Raw genomic sequence first — 16,468 nt, forward strand, 5'->3', positions numbered from 1 at the left:
GTGAATAAGGGACTTGGCATCGAACACCACGCAAAATCTTTCGGTCGAAGGCCATTGATGTAAACCTGTCGCCGGAAGTGAGAAACTTGCCATTGAGGCATGCAAGCTTCAAAGTACTGAAAGGGTTGTTCCTAGATTGACTTCTTGGATAATGAGCTGATGTCGACAAGAAGCGATTTGTCATAGGAGGGCCTTAGTGAATCCCACATCAATGACACGGAATGGAGCAAATGATTTTAATGGAGGTGAAAACGATCTGGTGATATACGGTTCAGGGTGGCGGTCATGAAAGAATGGAGCGAAAATGTATTATAGTGGGTGAGACACAGGTGAATTCTCTGAGCGACTTCTCTTGAACATATCGGCGAAACTGACATGGTGGATTGGTAGCATTAACCCCAAATGTGGATGGTGTGATGGAACCATGGTGATGTGACCAGTGAATGGAACAACCCAACCCGACTTGGATGCGGAGTGAAAGTGTCATGTTCAAGAGCGACTTGCTACCAACAAAGTTTCTTCAAGTTTTCTTCCCAATTTTTCCCCAGTCATTGCTGACCAGTACCTCTTTATTTTTGTCAAGCTTGAGGAGGATAACATATTCTTGTTCTATAATTTGCCCTTCGGGAAAACCCATCGCTATGTTTTAACAATCCTAGCGATAGTGAAACTCGTTCTTGTCTGTTATGGACAAGTTTGTCGCTATTAGGTTTTAACGAGTTTAACGACAAAGATAACTCAGTCCTTTTCAATTTTAGAGAGTCTGAAAAGGGACGTAAAGGAAACTCCAAAAATCTTTTTTCGTCATCTAATCCCTTAAGTCCGAAAAAGTATAAAATAATACAAAAGGGATGAATTTTTGGTAATTTTAACGAGCCGAACAGAACAAGCGCTCGATCGTTTTGTGTAATAATCCCTCAGGTCCAAAAAGATTAAAATCTAAAGGAGGGATAGCACTTCCGGTCACTTTAATGAGCTGGAGAGGCCTGGCTCGGCAATCTTTTCATATTTTATGAGTCAGTTGAAAAGAGCTTAAAGGAGACTCGTTTTTTGAGGAACGAGTGATATATTCGGGTAGCAACTGATTCCAGGTAAGGTTTGGAATTTTCCAATCACGACAGTGTCACAAGGATGGCTAGCAAGATCACTCTTCGCATCTGTTCCTCAAAAGCGGTAAACAATCAAGTGGAGGTGAATGATCGGCCAATACAGAGTGGAGGTGATGATGAGAACACGACCAAGGCTTCAAAGGCTGAAGTAATACATTCACGATGGTTATTTACCGGAAATTGGTTCATTTTTTAATGAGCATAAACACTGGGGGAAACACTTGCTCATTGCTTATGTTTATTTTTTAACAAGCTTGAATTCCGCGCTAAAACTGCTCGATTAATCCAGTCACATAATAAGGATGTCTCATGTATAAAAACGACATTATTTCAAAGCTTTGCCCCGCATCCTTTCTTTATGCAAGTTAGGAAACGACCAATCCTATGAGTTTAAAGGGTTAGAGGACCTATAAATTTAAAAAAATAAATGGTCGCTCTTTTCTTGCACGCCAAAAGGTTTGCACGCCCCCAGGTATAGCAAAGTAGAGTTTCCAGGTTACCCCTCAATTTGCAGACAAAACATTCGTTTTATCGGGAAAGGCCTACCTTTTTAGGTTACCCCTCAATTTGCAGACAAAACATTTGTTTTATCGAGAAATGCCTACCTCAACAGAGGTATCTTATTCCGGTCTAATCCCATTTTCCAAAATGGACGGGTGTGTCAGGCCAGTCATATACTCTCCGCGGAAACCCACCCTATACCCAAGGTTTTCCTGTCGAAACAGGCCAGGGTGCATGCCCCCTGGGTTTCAGTCATGCCCTCCGAATCACTCACGCTCATCAGGAGGACGGACTGGGGATTGATGAGACATTCCTTGCATGAAAAGACCATTCAGGGTTGGTATATGACTATTTGCTATATGTGAATCGGGGAATGAAAGCTGGTCTACGAGCTTGACCACTCTTCCTTCGTGCGGAAAACACATTACTCTATGAGTGAGGAGACAATGGCTCCCATGCAATAAATATAGTCTCGTCCAAGGAGTAGATTATAATTCAGGGGTCATTGGACTACCAATACGTTCATGTGAACAGTTTTCCTTCTCAATGTTATCGGCACATCGGGAAGTATCCCTAATGGTCGACTGGTTCCTTTGTCAAAGCCTGTTAGATTTCTCATCTCAGGCAAAAGCGATGGCGAACCAAGCGCTTTCCAAGCAGTTGAGGAAAGGATACTCACAGAAGCCCCTTCATCTATGATGGTACCGGCCATAACCATTCTATATACTTGAGCAATGATTCGGAATGGTACACTAGCTGGTAAATAGGGTCTACCTAGTAGATTCTAGTCAAAGGAAACAACTAGGTTGCTTAGAGGTGGGACCGAATACACGGCCGGGTACGACTCTATCGAACTTCCTTCCTGTGGTAAAGGAACGGGTAGACTGCCCCCATGTTCATCGGAGTCTGTGCTTACGAAGAGAATTTGAATGGTGTCGTTCTTGTTCTCTTCGGTGACTGTATCATCTGAAGATGGACCTTCTGAAGGCAAGACCGGGTCAACTGCAGCCTCAACCTTTTGACTTTCGTCTGGTATGGATTCAGATGGTTTATTTTCAATGATAGATGCTTCGGCCGACCACAAGGGTGTGTCAGCCGGATTTTCAACTAGTGACGGACTCGACAAGAGTTTCTTGTATCCAGGAGGAAGCCGTAACGGTGAAACCGTATAGTCGTCCAAAACGCTTTTAGCTTCGTCTAAGAAGGGACAACGGTGGATGGTGTGATTGCCTTCACACAATTTACAAGGAAATTTATATTTTCCTTTTTGTCCAGGGGCTTCACTTTCACTAGTTGACGGTGTATGCTCAACATGATCGTCAGAGGTTGATGACACTAGATTTTGCAAATGAGGAGACCAGTCCCTTAAGATCCGAGGGATGCAAGGAAAATCTCGATGATAATGGTCTCCTTTGCAAATGACACATGGCGATTTAGGCCTGGTCGGTGCAGTGTGTGGATTTTCGCTAGACGATGCTTGGTTGCCCCTTTTCACCTTTGGCTCCTTCTTCTTCTTCTCTTTCTTCTTCTCAGTTACTTGATTTTGGGCTTTACCAGCTTCATCAAGCGAAGAGGAAAGAGGAGAGGAAGAATTGGACGAAGTAGAGGGTTCGGGGGTAACTCTAATATCGTTTAGGTGCTGACTTGACTGTTCAGGAATCACGGTATTCTGAAAGACAAAAGTTGAGAAGGGCCATACGGGCAAGCTGATTTTCAATCCTGGAAGAGACAATGTGGCCATATGGGGTGCACCAACATCTCCCCAAGAGGAGAAGGGACTAGGATTTCCTCCAAGGGGAACTCCTTGGTTGGTGGACTCCATTTTTCTCAACTTAAGATCAACGTAGGAAAGGTGATGATTATTCCGTTTAAAATAAATTTTACACACTTTGACACAACTTGATTTTTCAATTTTTAAGAGTCGAGAAAAAACAAAATATGACTCTTGTCGCCTTCGATTTTTAATGAGCTTGGAGTGACAAGTGCTCAGATGGACCTTTTTCGTTAAGGAGTCTGAAAAGGAACGAAAGGGACTGCTATGGAAATCTAGACAGAGGGATTACCAAACCAATTGCAAAACTGTAGAATACTTTTTACGGTACGGCAGTCAATCTTCCCGAATGTTGTGTTCAGTGCATTGCGATCGATAGGGCGGCAGACACGGCTTCCTATGGATAAAGGATAAAGCCTATTGTGGTCTCCCAAAATATACTCGACGGTACGTGGGAGCACAAGTCCGTACTGGAACTTATCATCTCAAAGTGGAGGAATCACCCAACCAATAGTGAAAACAACAGTTACTAGGCTTTACGACGCCGGAATACATCTCTAGCCTAGACTTCTAGATGTTGTGCATTAGGTTCCAAAGAATTTTTAGATTCATTAAATTTATTTTATGGTTGATATTTCTTAAGAAATTTGCCTTTCAGGTTCACCGCGTGATGTAGATGTACAATTCCTAAAATGAAATCTAAGATGATAAACAGCCGTTTAATCTTCTTTTTGCAATGAAAATCCTAGCTACTAAGGAAAGAGAGATGGAATTCTTTCAACAAAGAGCAGAGAGCACACACTATATGCACTGTCCTAAATCAAGCCAACAAACAATCTAAATGCAAATGCACATGCATGTATTTGTTTTCAACCTTCTTAATGTGTGAATGATAAAAAGAAAACTAAGCGCAAATATGAATTATTTTCCAAAGAGACAATTACTAACAAGTTTCTTTTCAAAACAAAATGAGGACAATGACGACACTTTGTTATTTGGAATTGAAAACTTGCTTTCGACACTTGAAAAACTACTAACACAAATAAAATACAAGAGTAACAGTGTAATCGACTACCAAGAACAATCAGATTCTCTTCTATGACTGAAAACGACACTTGCGACACTTTCAAATCAAGAAACGACAGTACAATTATGCTACTTCTTTGTAAAGGAGAACTGAAAATGACTCAAAAATACATAAAAACATTTACAGTTCTTTGCACAATGGAGGCAGAATAACAACAAGGAAAGGGGTTTCAATAGAGGCATACTGACTACAGGCAGCAAAACTCCTGAATAGAGCTTAAAAGAGTGAACACAAAAACCAAAATTTAGGAACAAGGCCTTGTCTGATTAGGGCACCTGTAACACAGTGAAACTGAAATGCAACACACCTACTACACTCGGGAAGTGCGATGCATTTGAAGTTCACATAACAGATAGTGCGCTGGAACATGGATGAGACTTTGATTGGGTTCCGGGTCACAGTTTGCAGTTCAATTCAGGGATTTAGGCCGAGCAAGTGGTAATCAGTAAATCAATCACAAGGGTAGATCTAAGGAGGTTACTAGAGCCACCACGAGGGAAATTAGAGAGATTGTAAATAAATCATTTAATTCATAAACAAAACCCGGAGATAGACTGAAGCAGCATTGATCTACTTTGCACTTGCATAGAAAATGCAGTTCGAAGGCTAGCTGGCTTGAGTTTAGGCTCCATCTGTAAGTTTATAAAGTAAACAAATGTAGATGAACAAACAATCTATTCGCTCCCCAGTGGAGTCGCCATTTTGTTATCGGGAAAACTAGTGTCTATACAGAGCTGCTAGTCCGACTAAGGCTGGTAGCTACCTTAGAAACAAACACACTAAAAACTAATTTCATTTTCCTTTATGAGAAAAAGATAAGAGAAGAATAAGGAGACCAACCTCTGTCTTGCGCTTGGTTCCTTGCTTGATTCCTCTCTCTTCTAGTAGGTCTTTGCCACTCACTTCCTTGTCTACCCAGCTTCAAGGAGTACCTGTAGAATCAAAGCAGCATAACACTATCCAAGAACATAGATCTATTATCATAAACAATATAGGATCAGATGTACATTGACCACACAAATGCATAAATCATCAATCATACAAGAATGTGGAGGAAGACTTGAATAGCTTTATTGATAATCAAGAAATAGCAAAGAGGATTACAACCAATTGTTCTGACCTAGCATCATCCTCTCAGCAAGAAAGCCCTTCTTCACCTCATGAAAAGCTTAGATCACCCAACACTATGATATTGCACCAAGAAACCAACAGCACTTCCTTACAAGATACAAAATTCCAGCCTCTGGATCTCTGGGATGAGGGATCCATATATAGATGTTTGCAAGGGAGGTCAGTCAGATTTTGAGATTTGATTAGTGTATTCTCTCTGATAGTTCTTGATTCCACTTGGAGATCGATGATCTCTTACTCATCCCTGGTCGAATTCAGAGAGGCAAGTGTCACAGGAGAGGTTTCTGGAAGATTCCATGCTCCTCCACCTTGCGGATTGACCCTGCCATTTGTCCCTTCTCGCCCATCGCACCCCATAGAAGGGTTTTTTGACATGCATCACACCTACTGTGTGTATTTAGGTGGGATGCAACGCACTTTGCCTATGGAGCAGGTGAAATGGTCCAGTTTTGACCAGTTCTGAGTAGTTTTTTATGGAGAACTTCTGGGAGATGCTGTAATCAGTTGACCTTGTTCTTTTAGGGGTTGGAACTGTTAGCTACCTATACCAATAGGTTTCATATTTCATGATTGGCAAAGAAAGTTCCAAATATGCTCTGCTTTGATGATGCAAAGATCCCATATTTCCCATAGAAGACAATGTGTGTATAGAGCTTGATGTGGACTCAATTTTGATGGATGGTCCAACAGCCTAATCTGGATCATGCCATGTTTCAATTTTCTGTTGTAGAATAGAGAAAGAAGTTTGTCCAAACTATTTAATCTTGGCAGACCAGTAGCTTAGGTAGATAATTAAGGTTCCCAACTGCTTAATCTGGGACCTTGGAAGCAATAAGGGTAGTTCTAGATAGAAAATCAAAAGAAAAAGCCAAGAGAAAAGAAAAGGCACCTAAGGGTCTGCAAGTCTAAGTGCACCCTCCATGGAGAAATAAAAAATTCTAGGCAAATAGATGGGTAGGCAGAGGGGGTTGCGGAAGTGTCATTCCTTACAATTGAATGTGGGCTAACCTATTCACAAAGGAAAATCAATGGTTTGAGAAGGACCTCTTCTCCATCATGTTGCAGCAAAGCAAAGGAGCATGTCTAACTTCCCATTTTCCCCTTTCCCATTCATCACTAATATCCCTTCATTAGTTGAGATTTATGGAAGAATTGGTGGTTTTATGGTGGTTCTTATTCCTTTAAAAGCCACATTTCTTGTCTAAAATTCTTTTCATTTTGATCTACTCCCTAAGCTAAGTGATTTTCAAATAAACTTAGTGATTTCACTCCTCATTCACCTTTTCCATCCATATTAACCCCTAACTTCTATTACCTAAATCCCCTATGTTACCCTTTCCCTACTATTATAACACTATGGTGTATAAACCCTAAGCATTGTATAAATATCCCTCCCCTTGGCATTATAGCCATATGTTCACAGTCAGGGATTAAATTGGCACCAGGCCAGTTTAAGAACCCTAAACCCTACCCCTCTTCCCCCCTTCAAGAAGTCATTTGACCCATTTAACCCCTTCATATGCTAAAACCTTATAAGAACCCCATTGCTGTACCCCTAACCCGCTGCGTTTGCGAAATATCCACCAAAAACCCACTTTTTCATTTTATCCAAAGTTCTGGCGCAATGCGCATTTTTACAAAATACATTGAAAAAACCATAAAAATCCGCCATATTCCAAAGTTTCCGCCGGGCGCAAATCCCAAAAGAAATATTATTTTATTTGCCGCCCTCCGCCCGTATCGTTCGGCCATCTCAACGTCCCGTCGACCGTCGGATCGGGCCCTTTTGATCCGACGGCCCTCGTGCATATCGGACCGGCCCCGACGTCCGAGAGTTACCTTCCGATATCTGTCAGAGGGTGACGTCAGGCCTCTACCACGCGCAACCCCCACAGCGTATCGGAGGTACATCTGACATTTCTGCCTCCGTATCAAAATCGGTACGATATAAAACCGCTAACCACTTCCGGTTTCGGTTGATCCGCCCTGCCAGCGTCACCTCCAGCGTCACCGCCGTGTCAGCGTCCCGTCCTCCAGTTGCCCCACCTGTCTGCCACTTCACCATCCCCGTGGACCTCTTGTATGCCGCCATGTCACCCGATGACGTCATGCTAACGTCATCCGACCTCAACCCCACCTGATGACGTCATGTTGACGTCATCCAAAAAAGGCGCCAAAGTCCTAAAAAAACCATATTTTGGCCGAAATGTCGCATTTTTCGCACTTTTTGCAAAAGAAGCTGTTATATCCTCTGCATGAATTTTACGTCCGAGCATTCGCCAACCTGCTGAATTCAACCTCGAGACCGCCGGCGCGCCATTTCACCTGCATCCTTGACCATTGCTGACTGTATATCAGGTATTTATCCGTGCAAATCCTTTCCGCGCCCGGTTATTGTCTGTAAATTGCCAAATTAACTCAAAGCAGTGAAAAAATAGATAATTCACCGGCAAATCCCCTCTGCCTGGTCCCCATTGGCACCTAGAACGTCGAAATTCACCAACTAAGCCTCGTTTACCTGAAATTTTGTCAAAACTACATTCTGTTCGCGCAATCGCGAACTGGTAACCCACACTACCAATTTGCTGTAAAAAAGAGAGCAAGGCCAGACATTTGCCTTATTCGTGTTCCAAGCAGTATTTCAATTGCTGCAGCTCACCTTTTGTCCTCTACTCCTGAGTAATTCACCTTCCTGTTCATAGAAAACTCTTTGGTATTATTCTACACAGCAACATTAGTCCATAAACAACAGAATCCTAAAGGAAATCATGGATCCTCCAATAGCCCCGGTGGCATTAAACGTTGCTCCATTGAATGCCCCTCAGAGTCAATTGGAGTGGCAGCCTCTAGCAGACCTGGACTATCAAATTTCAGAGGAAATGTTGATCAGGACCAAGTTCCACATCCACCTGCTAAATGAATTAAAGGCTAAACATGAGAATGGGACAGATGTGCTGGGAATATGGGACTCTTTTCTCCCTATATTCAAGCTCCCTCAGGTCAATCAGTTCCCTGATTTGATCCACCTATGTGCTGAAAACTATGACCCTACTCAGAGGGCAGTGCTTGACCCTTCAGGCTCAGCTCTGTTCTACATCACCCCAGAAGCTATCAAAGAGATGCTCTGCTTCAACGCTGAGAAGAAATTGGTCCCTCTATCACTCATAGACTTGATAAATCAAGGAGCCAGATTGACAGATGCTCAGGTCACCAAATTAAATCAGCTGTACATTGACTCTGACTCTGTGAAGTATCCTCCTATTAATCAAGTATACCTCAACCAATTGGGCAGAGATCTTGCAGACATGATTAGTCCCACTTTGGGCTACAATTCAATAGAGTTTGTCGATGAAACTGTGCTGGTAATGATGCTTATGTTTGCCCCTGGCAAGTCTCCAGTCTGCTATGACTATGCCACCTATATATCAGACAAAATACATGAGCAATTGATGAATTTGGCAAGAGAAAGGGTGTTCAGATACACCTCCTACATCTACCATTTGATTTTGTACTATCAACACGAAAGATTTCATTTTGCTATGAAAAGAGTGGATGCCCAAGGCAATCCAAGGTCAGTGGTCTATTGGTCCTCTGCCTTCCACTACAGATCTCATTCTCCATACACTTACTGTGAGTTCATAGATCTCTTCATCCACCCAGCCATGTCTATGCTGATGAGCTCACCTCCTCCAAGGCTCACTGATGAGATGCAAAGGATCCTTCAGTTATCCAAATCATACAGCATTGGGGACTGGTACTTCTACCAGAACCACACAGTCATCAGGATCTATGGGTGTGAACTGCCTCCCTACAGATTGCCCAAGTATGTGCCCATGAGATTGTTTGCCCTGGAATACTTCAGGCAATTTGGAAATGCCGATGTGCTGCACTTTTCAGGCAGAGGCAAGAAAGCACAACTGAAGGTCAGGAACCAACTTGGCCACTTTATCTACAACAAAAGGGAAGAAGGTTGGAAAGAGGCAGATAGTATGTTAGAATCCCTTGGCCTGCAAACCAGTTTCCTGTGGAAACCATATGACCCCAATCACTTCGTAACTTTAAGAAGGGTCAAGTATAGATTGTCAGGTTATGACCATGTAAGGATTCCTCATATAGAAAAATATGAAAATCAAGTAAAATGGAGGAGAGGAACCCTAGAGGAGCCTGTTACACAAGAAGAGTTGAATCAAAGAGCAGTGAGAAATCTGAAAAAGATGGTTGACCTTGAACTTTGTTCACAGGTACTCACTCTTCCAAGCACACAAGTGGGAGCAGTTGCCTCATCCTCAACTGCAAATCAACAAGCAGTCAAAGCTAGTGAGCAAACCTCTAGCAAAGGCAAGGAAAAAGAGATGGAAATAGAACAGCCACCTCAGCAATAGGTAGAGCAGCAACAGCAGCAGGTAGAGCAGCCACAACAGCAGGAACAACAGCAAGAAGAGGGGCAGCATGACAAAGAGCAGCCATTACATCAAGAAAGGGCAGCTGAGGCCCCAATTTTCACTGAGCAACAAGCTCAGAACACTGTGCCTCCTAGGCAAGAGACTACTACTGAAGCTTCAGTCCTCCAAACTCCACAAAAGGAGGATATAAGTAGGAAAAGGGACAGAGAGACTCCCCTCACATCATCCATAGATCAGGGAGGAAAAAGGCATAGAATGAATCCCTTCTCTGAGGAGGAAATGCCAATAGGGCAGTCTCTGGGCATGGGCCCACCTAGTAGAGAAGCATCTGCTAGCTCCTTCCAGCAGGGACAAGACAGAACAATGGGAGGAGAAGTTAGCTCCTCAAGCCACCAAAGAGAAGCTGAAGGAGGAATCAAACAGCAGTTTATTGACATTAAAAGGAAAAATGAGCCACTTAAAATACAGCTCTATAATCATCTGCTGAAAATGGCTCCTACCAACCAGCAAAGACTGATGTCCGCCTATGATGTTCAGGAGGGCAAGATGATAATGAGTCATTTTATGCCAGCTGTAGCACAGCCACAGTCCCCGGCAGATTATATAAGGACCAATCTTGAGGTCCTTGCCAAGGACATCCACCCAATGGACAAAATTGAATTGCACAAACAAACGGGTGAGATGGTGTATGCCTCCTTGGCAGACAAAACGCTGGATAACTACAGGCTAGAAAATAGCCTAAATAACACCACTGCCCAGCTTGAATTGGAAAGGGCCTCCTCTCAAGCAAAGGATAACAGAATCAGGGCCTTAGAAGATATAATTATAGAACTTGGGCATGATCCCAAGGATATTAAGGTTGTGCAAGCATTGTTGAAATTAAGGGATGCAGACATGGCAGCCCTTAGAAAAATGGTCAAAGTCCCAGCAACAATTCACCCACAAACTGAAGAAGTTGCTCAGCTGAGACATGATCAAGATGCCACAGCTTTGCTGGTATCCCTGTACAAACAGCTAATCCAGACCCAAGAGAAGTTGGGAGAGTCAGAGGCTGCCCAGGCAGCATTGCAGCAAAAGGAAGGAGGTCAAACCTCTCAGCCTCCTCCTGAAATAATTAATCTTGAGGAAGCTCCTCAAACCACTGCTCCCCCTACTCAACAAACAGAACAGGCAGCACCATCCACCTCAGCACCAGCGCCAACAACAGACCAGGCTTCAAGCCTGGACATGCAGAAGTTAAAGAATGAAATCCAAGCCCTGGAAGCCCAAATGGCAGAGTTAAAAGAGGCCAGGGAAAATTTGGTCAAGTTGAATGAAAGATATGACAAATCCAAGCAGACTGTAGCAGAAAAGGGCAGGGAAATAAAGGCCCTTAAAGACAGGATAAAGGAGCTGGAGAAGGAGCTCACATTAGATAAAGTGACAGCCGAGCTCAAGACAGTGCTATGGGAAAATATTGGCCAGTCCATCACTGACCAATGGCAATATATTGAGACAATTCATGAGCAGATTGAGCTCATAGCAAAAGCACAAAGGGAAATCCAGAGATCAAGGGCATCTCTAGGCAATATGCCTGAGGTTGCCAATAGAATGATCAATGTGCTTAACAACCGAACAAGTGCTCAGCTAGCTACTATGGGAATCTCCAACAGAACTGAGACCATCCAGCTAATAAAGAGGGTCCTAACACTGAGAAGCCTAGTGCAGACACTAGAAAGAAGGACCCAGGATATGCAGACCGAGGTTAATAGATTCACGGAAAAATTTGTGGCATTGCAGAACAGAGGTCTTCCTAGCTTACTGAATAGCGCAGGAAGACTACTTTCCCATGAAAACTATGCCAAGAGGGTGAACACCTTTGCCACAAATCAGATCACAGAGAAGGCCAGCACCTCAGAGGAAACAGGGCCAGCAACAGGGCAAAGTCTCTACAACAGAGTAGAGAACTTATTTTTTATCATGGATGAGATCAAACATCTGTTTGAAGTACCTCCCACTTTTTATAAATATACAGAGGCAGATGAGACACTAGAGGCAATTCTGAGACACCAATTTCCCACACAGGAATACTGGACCAAAATGATACAGCTGATATTATAAGCCAGAGCCTGTAAATCAAGTTTTGTTATTTGTTATTCAAATTTACAAGTGATCATGCACAGGAAAACTTGGAAAGCATTAGCATGCATGAAAAGGAAAGGGCTGAGCCAACTCAGCATAACTATTTGGCCAACAAAGCACAATTGACAGCTAACAGGTAGCAGGGCCGAAAGTTACAGCACGACAACCATAAAGACGCATTTTCCAGCATTAAAGCAGAAAGGTCAGACCGACTCAGTGGCCTCCAAAGGCCAAAATATCTTCTGACAGACACAAAGAGCATTTATGTTGTATTAAAAGCAGTAGTAACTTCTTATCTACTGTTCTGTACCAGTTGGTGAAAACATTTATTTCTCAGATGACTCAACGCCTTAGATATTTTGTATGATCATTTGTATATATTTTCCCCTCGCATAAGCTTGCAGGGGTTGTTGTTAATGTCTCTTCAAGAGTTCTTTTGCTGTAAATTTTCAGAGTTAATACAAAGGCCGATGGAATTTCCAAAGTCTGTGTTGTCTGAGGGATTGTAATGCGATTGCTAAGTGCTACAGGATTCCTGCATGTTGTCATGGCTCAATAAGTTTCCTTTAAACTTTCGTTATGTTCTTTCTTTTATTTTCTCATAACTCATCCATGCTCTAGATTTTCACAATTAATGGCAGAGAAAAAGACTAATTCCAGGACTTATTCATAGAATACCCTGAATTCAATCTATGCTATTACAAATATTTTCTTCAGCTATGGTTATAAAGGTGTGATTCTTAATTGCTGCACCTCTACACTGTATCTTTCACAGAAATTATTGTTTAGGAATTCAAGTCTGCTCCTTTACAATACATCTCTTTCTCACAACCCAGCTTAGTGGAAAATTCTTAATTGCTTTTCACTGGTTGCACACATTTCATCACTATAATATCAAGTTTGTTTCATGAGATATTCAAAAGGCCCTGCAGTTTCAGCAATCCTAATCTACCTCTCAAACAACCAGTAACCAAAGACTCCATTGCCCAATGGACTAGAATTATCTGAAGGTTTACACCTTAGGTACAGAAGAAATCCCTCAACCAAAACATAATACCAAACCCTGAACATCACAGCTAGCCTAAAATACTATCAAATCAGAGACAAATCATAAAGAGAGAGCCCTCTCTGATTACAGTTTGGCTAGAAACTGTAATCCAAATATTGGTTAGTGGTTACCCCGGCCGTATTCCCTTGGGAGTCATAGGGAACAACCTGGGTGTTAACAGGAACAACACCTTTAAGGACTTAGGAGCTCTTGGTTTATGGACATTTATGCTTGGGGTTGCAGTGCCCAAAAATGTCTATAACAGTTGCCCCCTAAAACATGAGGTCGTTAATCTTTTGATGTCGGGTGAAATGCTTTATCATGAGGATCCGAAATTTTTTCGAGCTGGAAGGCGACCTGTAATAAGATACAATAGAATACATTATCTTCATATTATTTTCATGATCCATCTGAGGCGGGCATTCCCATGCTCAGCTTTATAAATTCATTTTCATGTACATAGGATAGACAATCGTTTGAGTGTAGACTGATGATTCTGGTAGAGCCATCATCCCTTAGATTGGATGATTATTTGTGCAACAATGATGTACATTTGATGTCTTTATTTTCGTGAATATATATCGCAGCCCGGATGGATGAAGCTAGATCCGGGGTCTTCAATCTCGTTCGATCTTCACTCAAAGTACAAGTTGATCCAAGTGAGAGATGTTCTGGAGTCAAACATGGAAAGACATCGCCTGATTACCAGCCAATGATGTAAGTTGTTAACAGGCGCGAGAGGAATCACCAATAATGATAATGACCCTCAAGGTACTGCAATACAATTCACGTGGTGTGAATAAGGGACTTGGCGTCGAACACCACGCAAAATCTTTCAGTCGAAGGCCATTGATGTAAACCTGTCGCCGGAAGTGAGAAACTTACCATTGAGGCATGCAAGCTTCAAAGTACTGAAAGGGTTGTTCCTAGATCGACTTCTTGGGTAATGAGCTGATGTCGACAAGAAGCGATCTATCATAGGAGGGCCTTAGTGAATCCCACATCAATGACATGGAATGGAGCAAATGATCTTAATGGAGGTGAAAACAATCTGGTGATATACAGTGGCGGTCATGAAAGAATGGAACGAAAATGTATTATAGTGGGTGAGACACAGGTGAATTCTCTAAGCAAATTCTCTTGAACATATCGACGACACTGACATGATGGATTGGTAGCATTAACCCCAAATGTGGATGGTGTGATGGAACCATGGTGATGTGACCAGTGAATGGAACAACCCAACCCGACTTGGATGCGGAGTGAAAGTGTCATGTTCAAGAGCGACTTGCTACCAACAAAGTTTCTTCAAGTTTTCTTCCCAATTTTTCCCTAGTCATTGCTGACCAGTACCTATTTATTTTTGTCAAGCTTGAGGAGGATAACATATGCTTGTTCTATGATTTGCCCTTCAGGAAAACCCATCGCTATGTTTTAACGAGCCTAGCAATAGTGAAACTCGTTCTTGTCTGTTATGGACAAGTTTGTCGCTATTAGGTTTTAACGAGTTTAACGACAAAGATAACTCGGTCCTTCTCAATTTTAGAGAGTCTAAAAAGGGATGTAAAGTAAACTCCAAAAAACATTTTTCATCATCTAATCCCTTAAGTCCGAAAAAGTATAAAATAATACAAAAGGGATGAATTTTTGGTAATTTTAATGAGCCGAACAGAACAAGCGCTCGATCTTTAACGAGCTAGCACTTTCGGTCACTTTAACGAGCTGGAGAGGCCAATGGCTTGGCAATCTTTTCATATTTTATGAGTCAGTTGAAAAGAGCTTAAAGGAGACTCGTTTTTTGAGGAACGAGTGATAGATTCGGGTAGCAACTGATTCCAGGTAAGGTTTGGAATTTTCCAATCACGACAGTGTCACAAGGATGGCTAACAAGATCACTCTTCGCAGCTGTTCCTCAAAAGGGGTAAACAATCAAGTGGAGGTATGATCGGCCAATACAGAGTGGAGGTGATGATGAGAACACGACCAAGGCTTCAAAGGTTGAAGTAATACATTCACAATGGTTATTTACCGGAAATTGGTTCATTTTTTAATGAGCTTAAACACTGGGGGAAACACTTGCTCATTGATTATGTTTATTTTTTTAATGAGCTTGAACTCCGCGTTAAAACTACTCGATTAATCCAGTCGCATAATAAGGATGTCTCATATATAAAAACAACATTATTTCAAAGCTTTGCCCCGCATCCTTTCTTTATGCAAGTTAGGAAACAGCCAATCCTACGAGTTTAAAGGGTTAGAGGACCTATAAATTTAAAAAAATAAATGGTCGCTCTTTGCTTGCACGCCAAAAGGTTTGCATGCCCCCAGGTATAGCGAAGTAGAGTTTCCAGGTTACCCCTCAATTTGCAGACAAAACATTTCTTTTATCGGGAAAGGCCTACCTTTTCAGGTTACCCCTCAATTTGCAAACAAAACATTTGTTTTATCGAGAAAGGCCTACCTCAATAGAGGTATCTTATTCCGGTCTAATCCCATTTTCCAAAATGGATGGGTGTGTCAGGCCAGTCATATACTCTCTATGGAAACCCACCCTATACCCAAGGTTTTCCTGTCGAATTAGGCCAGGGTACATGCCCCCTGGGTTTCAGTCATGCCCTCCGAATCACTCGCGCTCATCAGGAGGATAGACTGGGGATTGATGAGACATTCCTTGCGTGAAAAGACCATTCAGGGTTGGTATATGACTATTTGCTATGTGTGAACCGGGGAATGAAAGCTGGTCTACGAGCTTGACCACTCTTCCTTCGTGCGGAAAACACATTACTCTAAAGAGTGAGGAGACAATGGCTCCCATGCAATAAATATAGTCTCGTCCAAGGAGTAGATTATAATCCAGGGGTCCTTGGACTACCATTACGTTCATGTGAACAGTTTTCCTTCTCAATGTTATCGGCACATCGAGAAGTATCCCTAATGGTCGACTGGTTCCTTTGTCAAAGCCTATTAGATTTCTCATCTCAGGCAAAAGTGATGGCAAACCAAGCACTTTCCAAGTAGTTGAGGAAAGGATACTCATAGAAGCCCCTTCATCTATGATGGTATCGGCCATAACCATTCTATATACTTGAGCAATGATTCGGAATGGTACACTAGCTGGTAAATGGGGTTTGCCTAGTAGATTCTAGTCAAAGGAAACAACTAGGTTGCTTGGAGGTGGGACCAAATAGACGGTCGGGTACGACTCTAACGAACTTCCTTCCTGTGGTAAAGGAATGGGTAGACTGCCCCCATGTTCATCGGAGTCTGTGCTTACGAAGAGAATTTGAACGTTGTCGT

This window comes from Pinus tabuliformis, chromosome 6 (genome assembly GCF_031772625.1).
Source record: "Pinus tabuliformis cultivar Carrire ecotype Pingquan chromosome 6, CPIR1, whole genome shotgun sequence".
Classification (NCBI taxonomy): domain Eukaryota; kingdom Viridiplantae; phylum Streptophyta; class Pinopsida; order Pinales; family Pinaceae; genus Pinus; species Pinus tabuliformis.